Here is a 19217-nt window from a genome sequence, read left to right on the forward strand (position 1 = left end):
AATAATTCCAGTCTCTGTCTATATTTTGGAGGCCATCTAAAACCAGCAGCTTGATCAAACCATGATGAAACAAAGAGGTTTCACAGTCCTCTTTCCTTAGCTGCACCTTATCACACATCTTACTCAAGCTGCGAAACAAATAAAAAGGAAGGTCTATGGAGACTTTCCCAGTGAAATGCAAAAGCAGTTTGAAATGGTAAGAATAAACCTTGTTGTACCTTCCTTCACAGGTTAAATATTTCTGTATGCAGGTGAGTAGAAGAGCATAATGTTCCTTGACATAACTCCTGGGCACTGCTTTAGTTAAATCTTCATTTACATATGCATCCTTTAAAAACTCCTTACAAGGATTCAGGTCAAATTTGAAATTCTTAAACCATTCCTCTTGTCCTCTTGGGATCTCTGTCACAGCAGATATTGCTTCTGGAGAAACCTGCACTTCTAACATGGCTACCTTTGAATTTAAACCAGTGAAGTTTAGCACAAATTCTTTAGTTACCTGCGCATGTCCTCCTTGTAGCTTTTTGCAAAAGTTCCAGCACCCGGCATCTTTAAACGCTTTCTTCACCCCTTCATCTCTCAGCGTTATGTCCAGGCCCTCAGGTTCAGTCCTCTGACATTTACCGGATCTGTGCTCTTTTTTCTCCATTCTTTCTTCGAGATCTTCACATACAAAGACTAACAGCTCCGGTTGAAATCGTGATTCAGCTCCTTTTTAATTCAGCCTCGCTTGAAATTTAAACTCTTCCATTTAAAACCTTTCAATACATAATCGGGCAGATTTGTCACTCATGCAGCACTTACGACCATCATTAAGGCTTATGCACAGTAAAATTTCTTGGGAATGATACTCTGTGCATATCAACAGATCTAGTGGTGGCAAATGAGCGTTCAAACGTGATACGAGAGGTACATAAACTGACATGAGAGGACATAACTGATGACTCAGCTAACGGACTTGACATTTTGGGAAAGATTCGCTGCGAAATGCACGAATCCATGATTTCGCAGCGCTGTTAGTTTTAAATTTTAATGATGCGCTGCGAAACGGCCTAATCATGATGCGCTGCGAAAACGCTTATCCATGATTGCACTGCGAAACTGGAGAATGGGATTACGCTGCGAAATTACTAAAAGATATGGTGACTCAGATAAGACAAGATATGACTTTAGAACAATGATGGTGGAGGAGAACCAATGGGAGTTGAGTATGGTTTGAGTTAAAAACTTTTTAAAACTCCAAATCCTAAGTGAGGAAAAAAGAAAAACGAAATCAACTTAACACAGACCTTTGTCATCGGACTAGGATAGAAAATGATATACATCAAATTTTTAGTTCTAAGTGATAACAGAGTCTTCGATGGCCTTTGGTTCGCTTGATGAAGCTTTGGCATGTTGTTCCTTGCTTGCATGTTGGAAGGCTTGACAGGCTCATCTGTTCATGAAAGGTGCATGTTTGTTTGTTCGTCTGTCTGTGAGCACATCTTGCATGTTTTCTCATTCGTTTGTCTACGAACACATCTTTGCATGATCATCCATTCATGAGCACATCTTTTCTCATGCATTGTTTGTTTATTCATTGGTGAACCTATCCTTCTGCATGAGCAGCTAGTTGACTGTCGGGATGATTGACTTGGAAAACTGTGAAATTCTTTGAGGGAGATAGGGACGTGCACTTGGTGTCTATCCAACCTGTCTATGCAATTTCCTCAGTCAGCTGAGCGAGTAAGGTCAGTGGCCTCTGCGCAATTTTTTAGGGGAGTTAGTCCTGGGGTGACTGTCGGGTCGGACTGTTCGGGTGGTCAGCATGAAAGTTGATTGAATTGCTTGTAGGTAGCGTAACTTGAAAAGACTTGCTTGGTGCTTCTGTGTTGTTCTGGTTTACAGTCTATCAAGTCGATGGTGGGGTGATGGTCTGGCTATCAGAAGGGATTTCAATCGTCAGAACTTCAACAAAAATGACTAAGTGTGTGAACGATCAAAAGATGCATAGGTGATCATGTAAACACACACTATCATGACTTGATGACGAGACGACTCAAACCATCCAAACGCACATCTTCGACATGACTAATCGATGGTGCAAGTGATAAGCGCGACACTCATGATTGATCGTTGATCGATCATGATGACGCTTGCACGAAAGTGAATGTGACTCCGTGTGTGAGTGCGATAGATGCTTTCATAGTGAATATACCAAGTACACACGAAGCGAAGACTTTGAGTATAACTAGAACATGGTTGCAAGCATGACTTAGACACCAGCATGCTGAAACATGAATGAAATGAACAAGAAAGGCAGATGCAAGGAATCACAGGAGCTCATGGAGTGACCTAAGTGCGTTCAGTCATCAAGTGAAACTCTTAAGGGAGGCTCCGAAATTGGGTGCAAGCCAAAATTTTGGAGGGTGGTTGTAGCCGCTACAACAGCTACAAACTAGGCCTCCACTAGTATTGTTGTACTAGATATGACTATCACATCTGTTGGACCACCAAATATTTTATAGCATTTATTTGACTTGATGTAGCTATTCGTTAGAGAAAATTTCAAAGTAAAAGTGGCGTCCTAAGGAAAAATAATAAAATAATAGTTAAAATTATAAAATAAGAGATGAGTTTTGGAGGGAAAATAAGAAAACTATTTTTTTATTGTATTTTTGGCTTATCTCCTTATAGGTTTACTCAAATTTCAAGTGTAGACACTTAGATATGGAACTAAATTCCACATCTAACGAGTACCCATTACGCATACTTATGAGAAGACCCACATTGATAAAAATTGAAGATACATTAAAAAAGCATGTTAAACATGTTTTTTTAATGTATCCTCATTTTTTTATCAATGTGAATCTTCTTAAAAGTATACATAATGGGTACTTTTTGGATGTGGAATTTAAATATGAATCCAACAAATGTATACACTTGAAATTTGAGTAAACTTACAAGGATATAAGCCAAAAATACAATTAAATTTTTATTTTATTTTTTACCCTCCAAAATATTTACATGCACCTCTTTCTAAATTTAAATCATTTTGATTGGTTTACATATTATGTACATGAAATTTCATGGGTACTTTTATGCTGAAATTTCCTCTAATTTGACTTGTTGGTGCATTTTTTTGTTCATGTTGATGTGCTTAATTTATATCTTGGTGTTGATGCATATATTGTTAGGTCATGTTAGATATGTTCATTTAATGTGCTTGCATATAGATATGCATGTTATAGCAGTTATTTGACATGAGCTGTATACTTGGGGATGCTTGTGGTGATGATGTTAGACAGTGCTTTTGTTTTGTTAGATGTGATCATAGTGATGATGCCCTGTTAGATTATTGGACCTGTGTGTTAACTAATGATGTTTATATCAAGGTGCATATAATTAGATGATGTTAGTGAATTTGAATGTGTATTTTAGATTATGTTTATGTTTGTTAGATGGTTATCATCATGTTTATTTTTATGAAATGATATTTATTATAGATTACGTATTGGTGAAGTTATATCAAAATTTTATATATGAAATTACATGCAAAACAACTTACTTTAAAGAAAAAATGCAAGGATATTTTTATAAATTACAATATTTAATATGGTTGAAACTATATTTGTAAGATTACCATAAATAATTTTACGTTGCATAGATAGGTCATACATATTCATTCTAACTAAATTCTTATTCAAACAAGGGTTGTGAGTAGCATAGTCCCTCTGTATGAAAAAATAGATATTAAAAAAAATGTTTATAAAAATATGTCTAAAAAATAGTCACTACAAAATAAAATCAATTTTACACACAATTAAATTGTACAAACCTCTAAACAAAACTATCTTTTTAGTCATAGTCAAATGTAGAAATCAAAAAGTTGTGACTTATACTTATAATACAAGAGTTAAACAATATCTAATTAATCTTTGCAATTAATTTTCAAAATGTATATTACAACATGTAATCATTAAATACAAATTTCAAAATATTTATAATAAAAATAAAATATATAACTGACTGATCTATTAAATCAACTATAACTATAATAAAAAATTGTTCATAAAATATTGGAATATAAAAATAACATTACAATTAATTTGATTTTATGTATTTAATAAATTTATTTATTAATAATAATTATGAATTAAGCATCATTAAAAATATAATTATTATTTAAAATAAAATTTTAAGTTAATATGTATTTTTAAGTTTAAATTGTAATTACTTTGTTAATTTCTAATGTTTAAATTAATAAATAAGAAAATGCAATCAATAAACTATTATCAATAACATTTATTTAAAAAATATAAAAATAGCTTTTAAGTTTATTTATAAAATTCAATCCATTGTTAAATATAAAAAAATTAAGTCAATTTTTTTTTATATATATATATATATATATATATATATATATATATATATATATATATATAGTTTGGGTGGGACTACATCATCATCATGTCCAATATATCACCCTTGATCGAGGTGGGGAATTGAACAGTGACTTCACATTAAGGAGTGCCTTAACAAAGCACCCAATCACCGTCTGTACAAAACCCCGTGGACTAATTAATTTAGATTTAATATAACTTAAAAAAAAATATTTTAATAAAACCGAATTTATCATTAATGTTATGAGAGTCTCAAGGAATTTAAATTTAATATTTATAGCAACTCTTACCAATTATGTAAAATGCCAACAAGATGAATACAAAACAATATAATTAGCATTGGATATTGTTAGATGTGATCACGATGATAGGGCCCTGTTAAATTATTAGATTTGTGTGCTAGCTAATGATGTTTAGATGTGCTAGAGGTATATATAAGTAGATGATGTTAGTGAATTTGAACGTATATTTTATATGTTGTTTGTGTTTGTTAGATGGTTATCATCATGATGTTTATTTTTATGAAATGATATATATTGATTATAGATTATATATTGGTGAACTTATATCAAAATTTTATTTATGAAATTACATGCAAAAGACTTACTTTAAATAAACAATGCAAATGTATTTTTATAAATTACAAAGTTTAATATGGTTGAAACTATAATTCTAAAATTATCATAAATATTTTTCTATTGTATAGATAGTTCATACATATTCATTCTAACTAAATTATTTTTCAAAAAAAAATTACATATGAATAAATGTTATTTTCCATTTTACTATTTACGCTTTTTGAATAGACTCTTATACCCTAAAAAAAATTATTATAAAAAAGTTGTGATCTCCAATCATAAGCATTCTATTGGTCGTAAAATTTTATGGATGGAAATCTTCCTATATTTATTGTTTTTGTCATTATTTCGTAAGTTGATTGTTATCAAATTTTAAATTACTTCATTAATTTTGGTTTTAGTCAACATTGAGGGAATATTTTAAATATTTCCAAAAGAAATGATAAAAGTATGTAAATTAACAAACCACTAAGTTGAAAACCAAATTATCACAAAATCCAAATTAAACTTATCACAAACTTAGAATTAAACAAATATGTTAAAATTTTATTTTTTAAGTTATAAATTACTAAATTGGAAATACTTAGTTTTAAGTGTAAAACCATTTCAACTAGAAAAAAAACATGTAAAAAGGTTTGTGAATCTTACCAATTATATAAAACGCCAACAAGATGAATAAAAAACAACATAATTGACGAAATAAAGAAAATAGAAGTGTACAACAATAGTATAAATGATGAAATAACACAAGTACATATCACCCTCTGTTCTCATCACCCTGATTATCTTTCTCGCTTGGCATGATAACTTGTTATTCTCAAAAATATGTTTTGATCTAGGGTAGTGTCTTAATACAAACCACCAATCCCTATCCAATACATCTAGGTAAAAAATTACTTGGTTGCAGTGATTGGGGAAAACATAAGGCTCCCTAGCTTCATGCCACATCCTTTTAGAGTTGATACATATTAGCCCACTATCGTGATCTTCCTTTGCATTATTCTGAACAAAGGTGTCCCACCACTTTCACCTATAAATAACACATTGGAATGAAAAGAAGTTCACTTAAATCATATATTGTATCTTTCCAACATAACCTAACATCCCGTTTCCTAGGCTTTGATTGCGGTGGCTAACACGACTAGATTGGTCGAACTCGACTTCCATTCCATAGTCCTATGTCATGCGTCCATCATTGACATCCTCCATGCAAAAATGATGTCCATATTGTTGAAATGACAACAAGAAAATCCTGATTTAATTTTCCCTCGAATTAAATTAGGAGAAAATTGTAATTCCACATCACCATACAACTTTTACAAGTTAACTAAGTTAGTTTCACGTAGTTGTCTCAGTTAATTCGAGTTGAGGACCTAACTTTAGTCATGTAGAGTGTTTCCTAAATTTTAGGAGCCTAGGGTGAGTTTAATTTGAGTTGTAATAATTCAATTCAGTTAAACTAAGTTAATGTCAGTGAAACTATTTCCAACTATTGGAGGAACTAGTAGGAGGTCTAACAGTGGGGTGTTGCTTCATGCATTCAACCAGTTAACTGGTAATTCATCCATAAATAACTCATGCATGTCAGATATGAGAGTTTCCCAGTTGAGATTGGAGTTCAAGGGTAGTGTATTAATTGTATGCTTATCTGAATTGTATATGTTGGGTGCAGGAATTACACTTAAGCAGACTCCTCAACACTTAATTTGTCAACCCGAGGGATCCGTAAACATAGAGACGAAGCACAGGCAATGCCAGAGATGGTATGAATCTTTCTAATATAAATCCCTACTTTATTTAAAGGAAAGATTGCATAATCAAACTAAAAAGAGAAAAAGGCAACTTGAACCATCAAAATAATCTAAGACTGGAACAAGGAAGAATGCATTTGCAAGAGGGAATTAAAAATAAATGGTAATCACTCTAGCTAATTATTGTTTAACTACTGAGTGTGTGTTTTTCTTTAGTAGGGACACTTAGCAGTATCATCAGATGGGCCCTTAAACCTGCTCCTTTAGAGATTTCCTTCTTGCATTATTCTGTCCTGTACTATTGCAGTCTGCTTGCACTAGTGTAGGAATAGAGATTTATGCAGAAGGTATAAATGGTGTCTTTATTAAAGGCTTTTTTACTTCCTGCAAGGGCTTGAACTTTTCCAGGTTCAAAGCACTCAGATCGCGTGGCAATAAACTAGTTATTGCACCAGATTAGAGCTTCTTTCACTTAGCATTTAATTCTTAAAATGAGTGCTTGGTTATTGAAAGTGCTATTATACTTTTAAATCAAATTGCATACATAAAAATGAATGTTTCTGATCTTGACAGAGTGACGGAATAAAGAAACAATCCATATATATTTATCCTGTCATAAGCATTTAATGAAAGAAAGAAGATTGCGGAAAGTAGAATAAGAAGGCTTGCTGCATCACACCAACGTGCACTAGTGCAGGTTCATTTCTCATGCTTGGACCAGGTGGGGAAAAACAACCAAACAGAACTGTAGAAAAGGAAATATCACACCAACCTGCACTGGTGTAGGTTTATTTCTCCTGCTTGGACTAGGCGGGGAAAACCAATATGAAATCAAGTGCAGAAAAGGAAATTTAGCTACTTCACACAATGGATCCACTTTCACTCAAATAGGAATGCATGTGCTTGAAATTAAATCACACTTGACAATATAAACACAAATTACTAGAAACAAGAAATGGGGTAAACATGTTGGGTTGGCTGGGCCCTAGCCAACTAGCGTGTTTCCCCTTTAAATAAAAACGTTGCTCAGTACTTCAATCAATTCATCAGCTCAAATACAAAAATGTGATTTATAAAACATGAGGTGGAGCTCCCTTTTTATTAATTCACTAAGGCAAGTACATGCGTTAATACATTGTCCAGCCCAGATTCGGGCGATAACAAAATACAGCAACCTGTTACTACCTCTCTGGCTGTGTCTCTGTTCTATAAAAAAACTCCCTTAGTCCTATTTACATTCTACATTATATAGATCTTTGACCAAGGGCCAAAATAGATCATTCAACCGATTACATAACCAAACACAGAATTTAGCTTTTCAGCCTTTAAACTTAGACAGTTAGCAAAATTGGTCGTAGCCAATCTCCAACTTTCGTTCTTCACAGATTTTATCTTGGCTGCCTTTGGATTGATCTTGTTGTCATGCTTGAAGCTGCTCAAAATGGGTTGATTCAATCTCGGCTGCCTTTGGATCGATCTTGCTGTTGTGGTTGAAGAAGCTCAAAATGAGGTGGTGATCAAGGAGGTTCATATCTGCTGCAAGGATTTGTTGTGTTGACAATGGTGCAAGATTCGATCCTGCACCAGGATCAGCGGTCACAATAAGTACTGTAACTACCAAATAAACATTGGAGATATAGATAAGTTACAAAGAGCGATTAAAAGTAAGAAATTATGTAATAAATGATTAATTATTACTAAGTTAAGTTAAAGATATGAAAAAGAAAGTTTATACGAAATATGTCATCGTGCTTGGACTGGTGCAAGATGAGGGTGTATAAGAGAGGTAAAACAATGGTAAATGGTTATGATTTAGGAAGGGGAAAATGGAAAAAAGAGAGAAAATTAGGGGGCTAACATCCTCCCATCCCTAAAATATTGTGTGTCCTCACACAAATCTTTACCTTTGCAAAAAAACTTCAAAACTTTGAGCATTCCAGCTCAATCCCGCTCTGGCATACTGACATTAGCCTGCAATGTTTCGTACTTCTTCTTTCTGATGTTCTTTAGTTTCTTTGTCAGCTTTTTACGTCGCATGAAACATTGCGTAGCTCGGTACTTCCAAACTCTAACTTCTCTTTTCTTTTTCTGGATCTCCGCAGTCAATTCTCCTTTACTCTGTTCTTTATCCTCCTGCGCTTTAGCTATGAGCTGCTCTAAATTCTGCACTTGAAGCTCTAGTTCAACTACCCGAGCAGTAGGAGTTACGAAATATTTTTCTTTTTCTGTCTCCACAGGGGTTGTGTCTTCCTCAGGGACCTCAGTATCCTTCATGGTCACATCATGAAATTCTTCTTCTTTTGCTTCTTCTTCTTCTTCTGCTTTTTCTTCTTGCACTGGTTATTCTTCTTGTACTGGTGCAGGAGGGGATTCAACATCCTATGGTGACTGTGGTTCTTTGTCTGCATCAGATTCTTTATTCTTTTTCCAGGCTTTTTAATGAAATCTTCCAACAGAGTGTCATCTTCGACCTCTGCAAATTTTGTTGCATCTGCAAGGACTGACAAGTTGTCTTCTTTGGGGTCTGTACCTATACTGGTCGTGTAGAAGGAGTCTCTTCAATAGGTGCATTAGCTGTCTTCTTATTTAGAGATGGGGCCCTTCCTTCTTGTGATTTTTCAAGCTATTTCCTTTTTTCACTGGTGCAAGAAGGACTCCCCTTTACATTCTTACTCGGGCCCTTGCTTGTGCTAGCGGGGTTCTATGTCTCCTTTCCAGTAGCTGTATTTTTATGTAACTGTTTTAATAGTGCCTCCCAGGTTATGCCTTTAACTTCTAGTTGTTTCTGAACCAAAATATTTATCAGGCCATGGTGATATAACTTCTTTTTGGCCTGGTCTACCCGTCCGTCCCGCACACTTTGGCCATTTTTTCTAAGCTATTAAGCAAAAAATAGGGGAAATTCATCCTCCACCGGATGTGTTAGGCAGCTTTGAAATGTTGCAACATCCTAAAATGATATACAAAACTACGAGAGTACCTTCCCTCACAGGTTACAAATTTTTGCATGATGAAAAGGAGGTCTTGCCACTGTCTCAGCAGGGCATTGTGCAGAACTCCTTCCTTCCAATCTACCTTCATCTTCTTGTCAATGACAAAATGCTACCATCACTTACTTTCTAGTTTCTGATTTTTAAACCACTACTCAGCAATATTTTCCAAGCCTGTCGCTGCTGCTATAGACTCTTACGTAACTTCAAATTTTAGAGGCCCAATTTTTACTCGGTCGTTTTTTAAACTTCTGGAAAACTGAAAGGCCACTTCTCTGTCATGCCCGTCAAACTTTTACAAGAAATAAAGAAAGCTCAAGTCTCGCAATAGTGCAAGACTATTGTGATACTCAGTAGTCTGTTCTACCCTATTGAGAGACGAGGGTTCGCTTCGATCAGGCGACATCGCTTCTTAACGACTATGAACAGTCAGAGAATTTGCATGCAACACCGGAAAATTGGTTCTTATAGATAGGGATCCAACTGTCGACCATCATTTCCATCTTATCATCCATTCATTCCACTTAAATAGCCATGGATGCACGACATCTTTAAGATCAGGCCGGATTGGTACTTACGGCGGCGTTTTAATGGCTAGGTGAGGTAATCATTATGAGTGCAGGACATCTAGGATTATGGCAAAAAGGGGTAATTATGTCCAAGCAACGATTAAATACTTCCGCATTCCTTCATAATTCAAAAAACGATAACTTAACATTCATTAAAAATGATCATGATTCTTAACTTAAAAACACCTTGTACTTTAAATAATTTTCTCCTAGTTAATATGATAGCACAAGTACTCATCGACTAAGTGAAAGGACTTCTTATAAATTTTCATGATGACCACTTTCCTATGATGTATACTATGAAAAGAACAAATTGTACTATGTTTTTGACAGGGTGCATGCCTGCAACGGTTTGCTTGCACCGCTTAAACTATGCTATTCTATTGGTAACATTCTACTTGCATTATTATATAGGATGACATGCTTGCACTAGTGCAAGCATAATATCTAGAGAGAAAAAGAACAAGGAATTTAAGTAAAATATGGGTTGGACTTCCAACATGGCTTCCTCAATTTATACTAGAAATTTGCTTCGCCCTTTCTTCATGCTTCAGAGCATATCCTTTTGCTCTTTGTGCGCGAGATCCTACAATGAATTCATGAAGGAACAAAGAAGTGGGTAAAGGGAATTTTCAGAATGGGAAGGAATTCTGTTACAGGGATTCCAGGAATAGTACCACAATAGGGGATAAACAGAAGTGGGATAGGGAAAAAAATTAAAGGGTAAAGTGGGGTTTTTACGAAACGGACAGGGTAAATTCAAAATAATATGGGAAGGTTAATCATTTTGGCTTTGACGAAGAAAACTGAGGGAATATTACTAAAGTGGAATATGAAGAAAGGTAGAAAATTTTCTGGAAGTTCTGCCTACATTGGTGCAAGAAAAAAATAACTACGAAAATTAAGCGTTACTTGAATAAAAATATCCATACTAATTACCCCAATTGTATAAAGGTTGGTTCTACTGAACCTGCTTTTACTTGGTGATCGCTAGCATATCTAAAGATCAAGCAACATTTTCTTTTTATTAGAAATTTTTGATCTTTCTGCCATCAAGTTGGTTTTCAGGTTGATCCTTCTGTGATCATGTCAGCGAACTGGTTTTCATAATTACAAGAAAATGTTTTTTTTTTCTTTACTTCTTCTTCTTTTTTTCTTTTTTTAAGAATAATAATAATTCATGTTTTCAAAAGGTTGGTATTACCATTCACCACTACCGTCCCAAATTGCTGTTGGACTTGCTGTGTAAAATCTTTCTTGGTAAGTGGCTGAAAATACTTCTTTAATCTGTGTCCATTTACCAAGTATACTAAATTTTGTCCATCAATAGTTTTAACTTATACTGCTCCATTCTCGAATACTCGGATCACTTCATAAGGTCCCATCCAATGTGTATGGAATTTACCTTTAAAAATTTTGAATCTAGAATCATAAAGGAGCACCCAATCACTTGGTTGGAATTTCTTTTTCTGAATAGACTTGTCATGCCACCTTTTGTGTTGCTGCTGAACAACATCCCTACGAAATTCATCTAACTCATTTAATTGGATAAGACGTTGTTGTTGTGCCTCAGAGAGATCTAGTCCTAACTGAACTGCAGTTTTGAAATTTTTAATCTGGAATTCAATCGGTAACAGAACTTGTTTGCCATATACCAGCTCATATGGTGTATGTTCCGTGCTATTTCTCCAAGTGGTTCTGTATGCCCACAAATCCTCTGGTAATCTTTCAGCCCAGTCTTTCTGATGCATATTTACTATCTTTGTAAGAATGGACTTGATCATTTTGTTTGTAAATTCCACCTGGCCATTTGCTTGTGGGTGATACGGCGTGGATTTCCTGTGCCGGATCTTGTATTGCTCCATCACACCCTATACCAGATTATAAATAAACTGCGGACCATTGTCAGAAACAATTTCTCTAGGCACACCAAATCTAGTAAAGATTTCAGTAAAAAGAAAATCAACAACAACTTGTTCTGTAGCAAAAGAAATAGCTTTAGCTTCTACCCATTTTGTAACAAAACCTGTACAGAACAAAATATGCTTTTTACTTAATGACGTTGTATTTATTGTCCCTATAAAATAAATAGCCCATTTTTCAAATGGCTCAATCATAAGTTGGGGGCATAAAGGAATTTCATTGGTTTGATTAGGCTGGCCCATTCGCTGACAACTATCACATCGCTTGACATACTGTTTGGCATCCTTAAACAAGGAAGGCCAAAACTAACCAGCACGCAATACTTTATATGCAGTCCACTTATCAGCGAAGTGGCCTCCATAAGGTTCAGCATGAGCAGATTTCAATATGTCAAACACTTCCTCCTCTCTTACACACCTACGGATAATTAGATCTGGACTAGTGTAAAAGACATCTCCTTGAATCCAGGATTATGCATCACTTTTCTAAATAATATTCCGCTTTTCACGAGCGGACAAGTGGGGTGGTGTTTTGCTAGTAACCAAGTAATTAGCAATGTCAGCAAACCACGAAGAATCTGTTTCATAGAAAAAAGATGTTCACATGGAAAATCATCATTAACAGGAGTTGCTTCACGAGGATTATCTAATCTAGAAAGAAATTCTGCTACAACATTAGATTTTCCTAGTCTATCAACGATAGTAATATTAAATTCCTGCAACAATAGTAACCACCTAGTCACTCTACCACTAGTCAATGGCTTGTTCATCAAATATTTAATCGCGTAATGATCAATATGTACAAATACTTCATATCCTGTAATATAGTGCCTGAACTTATTAATTGCAAAATTTACAGCGAAAAACTCTTTCTCTGTAACTGTATAATTTAATTCAATGGAAGAAAAATTATTACTAATATAATAAATAGCATAGGATTGTTTATTTTCCTCTTGTCCTAAATCTGCACCAATAGCCAAATCTGAAGCATCAGAGGAAATGTGAAAAGGCAGGGACCAGTTAAGACCTCTCAAAACTAGTGCATGTACTAACTTTTCCTTCAATGTTTCAAAAGACTGTTGGAAAGTTGTGGTCCGAGAAAATTCACTATCCTCAGCTAGAAGTCGTAAAAGAGGGGGAGTTATCTTAGAAAAATTTTCAATGAATCTCCCATAGTAACCAACATGTCCTAAAAAACCTCTTACTTCCCTTTGAGTTTTGGGTGCAGGAAGATGCAGAATGATTTCAATATTTGTTGGATCAACCTAGATACCTTTACCAGAAATCAAATGGCCAAGTACCACTCCCACTTTGCACATTAATCTACATTTATTGTCACTCAAGACCAGATGGGCTTGCTGACAATGAAGAAGTACTTTCTCTAGATTTTCAAGAGCTTCTTGAAAAGAATCACCAAACACAGAAAAGTCATCCATATAAATTTCTACAAATTCTAGATCAGCAAAAATGCCCAGGACTGTCGTTTGAAAGGTAATCGGGGAATTACATAAACCAAAGGGAAGCACTCTATAAGAAAATGTACCCCATGGACATGTAAAAGTAGTTTTATCCTGATCTTTGGGTGCAATCTATATCTGGTTATAACCACTGAAGCCATCCAAAAAGGAAAAATATTTCTTTCTTGCAAGGGTATCAAGCACCTGGTCAATGAAAGGGAGAGGGAAATAATCTCTGAGAGTGGCTTTGTTTAATTCTTGATAATCAATACAAATAAAACATCTTCCATATTTCTTAGGTACTAGCACTAATGGAGAGACCCACTGACTGTCGGAAATAGGATGGATAAAACTGGCATCCAAGAGTTTCTGTACTTCTTCCTTCACAATATCTCTTAAAGCTGGATTCATTCACCTTTGGGGTTGTTGGACAGGTCGGGTTCCTTCTTGAATATAGATATGACATGTACAAGTTTCAGGAGGAATACCCTTCATATCTTCATAGCCCCATGCAAAGGCATTAAGATGGTTTTGCAACAAATTCACAAGCTGCTCCTGCTGAGATGAGTCCAAATCTGAACTAATATGTAAGGATTTACCAGGGCTAATCTCAACAAGAGTAGTATTAGGCTCAGGAGTACTCAAGGGAGTGGTCAAATGAAGTGGTATAGAAGAATGAGAATCATTATTATCTTGAAAATCTAGGCTGAAAATTTGGCTCAATAGCTCAAAATTAGGTATAGTGTCTAGATTATTCAGGAAATCTTGAATCTCATCTTCTTGTGAAGCCCCAGTATAATGATGGATAAGGGAAATGGGCCAAATATCCTCATCACTGCTTTGATCCAAACATAAAGTATCTCGAAGGTCCTGAATGGATCTGGCTAATAAGGTAACTTTCTTCCTAGAATCTCCATGCGAGATATACATATCACCGGAACGACATCCAATATATGCATTGGCTGTAGCAAGCCATGGTCGACCCAAGATCAAGGGATGTCCTCCTACTGGGTTCTTTGGCTGAAGCACAATGAAATTAGTAGGATATTCCCAAGAATCTAATGAGATGATCACATCATCCAATACTCCCTCTGGCTTAATTTTAGATCTATCCGCTAATTCAAGCATAGTGGGAGTAGGGCGAAGATGAGATAACCGAAGTTGATCCATGTTTTGCTTAGTCATGACATTAATGGTTGCCCCCAGCTCTACAAGAACATTAGAGAAAAGGAAATTACCCATCTGAACTGAGACAACAGGGTTTCCAGGATCAGTATAATTTTCCATAGACACACATCCTGTCATCAACTTTGTTGCCCTACCAACAAATTGAATGGTTTGGGGTTCTAATTTATTCCTCTCGGGTTTCTTGAGACAAAGTTCCTTAATAATATTGGTACAAATGGGGATCTCTTTGATGGCTTGGAGCAAAGGTATCTTAATGAAAAGATTCTGAAGCTCTAATGCCAAGCTAGTCTCAGAAATAGGCTCACTTCTTTCCATTACTAGCCTCTCTGGGAATGGAGGATGGTTGGAAGAATATGACAAGGATTTGAAGAGTAAGGGCTACTTAGTGATAGCTTTCGAAGAATGGTTAAGAGTTTCCTCTTCTCCTTTCTCTTCAACAATCACTCTAGGTTACTTCTGATTTTCTGATGTTACAGTCCTTCCCAATCTTACTTGAATATCATGAACCCCAACTAGAATAGACTGGTACTTGAATGGTAAAGGTGTGTTTGTTACATAGATCATTTGCACTGCTTTATTATTGTTAGGATTGGGCATAGGTTGAGTAGGTAACTGAGGAGGTCAAAAAGGTGGAGGTAAAGGCAACGATGGAGTAGACTGACTCAAAAGTTGAGGCATTGAATAAGGTGTATGTGTAGATGGATATGACTGCATAGGTGGCTGGTGTGAATATGGAGAATGAGTTGACCCTCTCCAACCTTGTTTCCATGGTTGAGAAGGTTTCCCATGCTAATATTGATTCCCATACTACCACTGTTGATTAGTGTTAGGATAAGAATATGCATGTGAATTATAACCAGAATACTGTGGAGAAAATTCAGAAGCCATACCTGCACCTACCTAAGGCCAATTCCTTCTTTCTCCCATAGCATACAAGTATTCAGCTTCAGGTTGTCCCCCTGTAAATATAGCTTTAAGTCCTGGAATAGAGGGACATTTTTCTGTGACATGGTCTTCTACACAAATAACACACTTATTAGTTTCTTTCAAATTAAGAGGACACTCTTTAGGAGGATGCTTGTCTCTACATTTAGGAAAAAAAATACATAATGACTCTTGTTCCTTCATGAGTTTTTGTTGAAATTTTAAAGAGTCCAACTGTTTGGTAACAGTATTCATTATATCAATTTTCATGTTTTCCATTTTATTTTCTAGTCCAATAATCATAGCATCAGTAGATTCGATTTTCTATTTCTGTTTCGATTTCCTCTACAGGATCTATACTGATTTCTTGAAAATTTCCTGCATAATTCACAAATTTGTTCAAAGTATGTTGAGAGATATCACCTTGTCCTAACAGATTTAAATTATTTCTAGAATTATTAGTAAGTCCTCTTAAGAACAAGGTTCTAATAGTAATGGAATCAAGCTTAAGTTTCGACCTTTGTAAAATATACATAAATCTTTCTAGGTAATCTTCAAGAGTTTCATCATCATCCTGTATTATTGTAAAAATCTATCCTGCTTGTCCCGAGTTTTGCAATATTCTTAATATTTAGACAAAAAAACCCTCTTCATCTGATCCCAAGAGGTTATAGTGTTTCCTCCTAACCCTATAAGCTAGCATGGAGCTGAGTCCTTGAGAGTAACAGGAAATAATCTTAACTTCTGAGTGTCAGTTGAATAATCATAACTTCTACATAGAATATGATTCAAACTCGAATAGAAAAGAGTCAGTATCTTCATGAACTTTACCATGGAAATGAGGGAGAGCTGATGGTGGAATATTCTTCATTTACGCCACAGTATCAGGGTCCACAATTGGAAACACAGAATTGGATTGTTCTCCATTTACCTGCTTTTCAGCAGTCCCTTCCACATGATCTTCATTGTCCACCATTATTTCCCTTTTTCTCCCAATAGGCTAAACCACACCTGAGATATTGTCACCAGAATCCAGGTGGATTGTTCCTGTGTGATGGGTTTGAATTGGATTGGGCTTCCTTCTTACAGAAGGAGACCCAATATGAGAATTGTTTTCAAAATTCTTTCGGCCCTTAGTGGGCTTTGAACCCTTACCTTTTCTAGGCATTCATTTCAAAAAAGAAAGAGAAATAACAAACAACTTCTAATAAAAAATGCTGTCATAAATCAATTAACACCAGTAAAATTCCTTCAAAGATGCTTTTTCAAACAATACTACAAAAATAAAGGAAAAATTACCTCTATTGTATAATCAGAAAATTCTTACCAAATCAAATCGCCTCCCAGACAACAACGCCAAAATGTTGGGTGCAAGAATTACACTTAAGAAAAATCCTCAACACTTAATTTGTCAACCCGGGGGATTCGTAAACTTAGAGACGAAGAACAGGAAATGCCAAAGATGGTATGAATCTTTCTAATATAAATCCCTACTTTCTTTAAAGGAAAGATTGCAGAATCAAACTAAAAAGAGAAAAAGGCAACTTGAACCATCAAAATAATCTAAGACTGGAACAAGGAAGAATGCATTTTCAAGAGGGAATTAAAAATAAAGCGTAATCACTCTAGCTAATTATTATTTAACTACCGAGTGTGTGTTTTTCTTTAGCAGAGACACCTAGCAGTCTCATCATATGGGCCCTTAAACTTGCTTCTTTAGAGATTTCCTTCTTGCACTATTATGTCCTGTACTATCGCAGTATGCTTGCACTAGTGCAGGAACAGATATTTATGCAGAAGGTATAAGTGGTGTCATTTCTAAAGGCTTTTTTACTTCCTGCAAGGGCTTGAACTTGGAAGGGCTTGAACTTTTCCAAGTTCAAAGCACTCAGATCCTGTGGTAAGAAACTAGTTCTTGCACCAGATCAGATCTTCTTTCACTTAGCATTTAATTCTTAAAATGAGTGCTTGGTTATTGCAAGTGCTATTATACTGTTAAATTAAATTGCACACATAAAAATGAATGTTTCTGATCTTGACAGAGTGTAGGAATAAAGAAACAATCCATATACATTTATCCGGTCATAAGCATTTAATGAAAGAAAGAAGATTGCAAAAAGTAGACTAAGAAGGCTTGTTGCATCACATCAACATGCACTGGTGCAGGTTCATTTCTCCTGCTTGGACCAGGTGGGGAAAACCAACCAAACAAAACTATAGAAAAGGAAATATCACACTAACGTGCATTAGTGCATGTTTATTTCTCCTGCTTGGACTAGGCGGGGAAAACCAATTTGAAATCAAGTGCAGGAAAGGAAATTTAGCTACTTCACACAACGGATCCACTTTCACTCAAACAGGAATACATGTGATTGAAATTAAATCACACTTGACAATATAAACACAAATTACAGGAAACAGGAAATGGGGTAAATGTGCTGGGTTGGTTGGGCCCTAGCCAACCAGCGTGTTTCCCCTTTAAATAAAAATGTTGCTCAATACTTCAATCAATTCATCAGCTCAAATACAGAAATGTGATTTATAAAACATGAGGCGAAGCTCCCTTTTATTAATTCACTGAGGCAAGTACATGCGTTAATACATCGCCCAACCCAGACTCGAGTGATAACAAAATACAACAACCTGTTACCACCTCTCTGGCTGTGTCTCTGTTCTATCAAAAAAATTCCCTTAGTCCTATTTACATTCTACATTATATAGAGCTTTGGCCAAGGGCCAAAATAGATCATTCAACCAATTATGTAATGAACCGCAAAATTTAGCTTTTCGGCCTTTAAACTTAGATAGTTAGCAAAAATGGTCGTAGTCAATCTCCAGCTTCTGTTCTTCAAAGATTTGATCTCGACTGCCTTTGGATTGATCTTGTTGTCGTGGTTGAAGCTGCTCAAAACGGGGTGATTCGATCTCGACTGCCTTTGGATTGATCTTGTTGTTGTGGTTGAAGTTGTTCAAAACGGGGTGATTCGATCTCGGCTGCCTTTGGATCGATCTTACTGTCGTGGTTAAAGCTACTCAAAATGAGGCAGTGTTCAAGGAGGTTCAAATCTGCTGCAAGGATTTGTTGTGCTGGCAACAGTGCAAGATCTGATCCTACACTAGGATCAGCGGTCACGGTAAGTACTATAACTACCAAATAAACATTGGAGATATCGATAAGTTACAAAGAGTGATTAAAAGTAAGAAATCATGTTATAAATGATTAATTAATACTAAGTTAAGTTAAAAATATGAAAAATAAAGTTTATATGAAATATTTCACCATGCTTGGACTGGTGCAAGATGAAGGTGTATAAGAGAGGTAAAACAACGGTAAATGGTTATGATTTAGGAAGGGGAAAATGAAAAAAAGAGATCAAATTAGGGGGCTAACAATACAGATGGTGCATGCAGTCAGAGGAAGAGCCTAAAGGAATTGCACAATTCAATGGACGAAAA

This window comes from Pinus tabuliformis, chromosome 7 (genome assembly GCF_031772625.1).
Source record: "Pinus tabuliformis cultivar Carrire ecotype Pingquan chromosome 7, CPIR1, whole genome shotgun sequence".
Lineage (NCBI taxonomy): Eukaryota > Viridiplantae > Streptophyta > Pinopsida > Pinales > Pinaceae > Pinus > Pinus tabuliformis.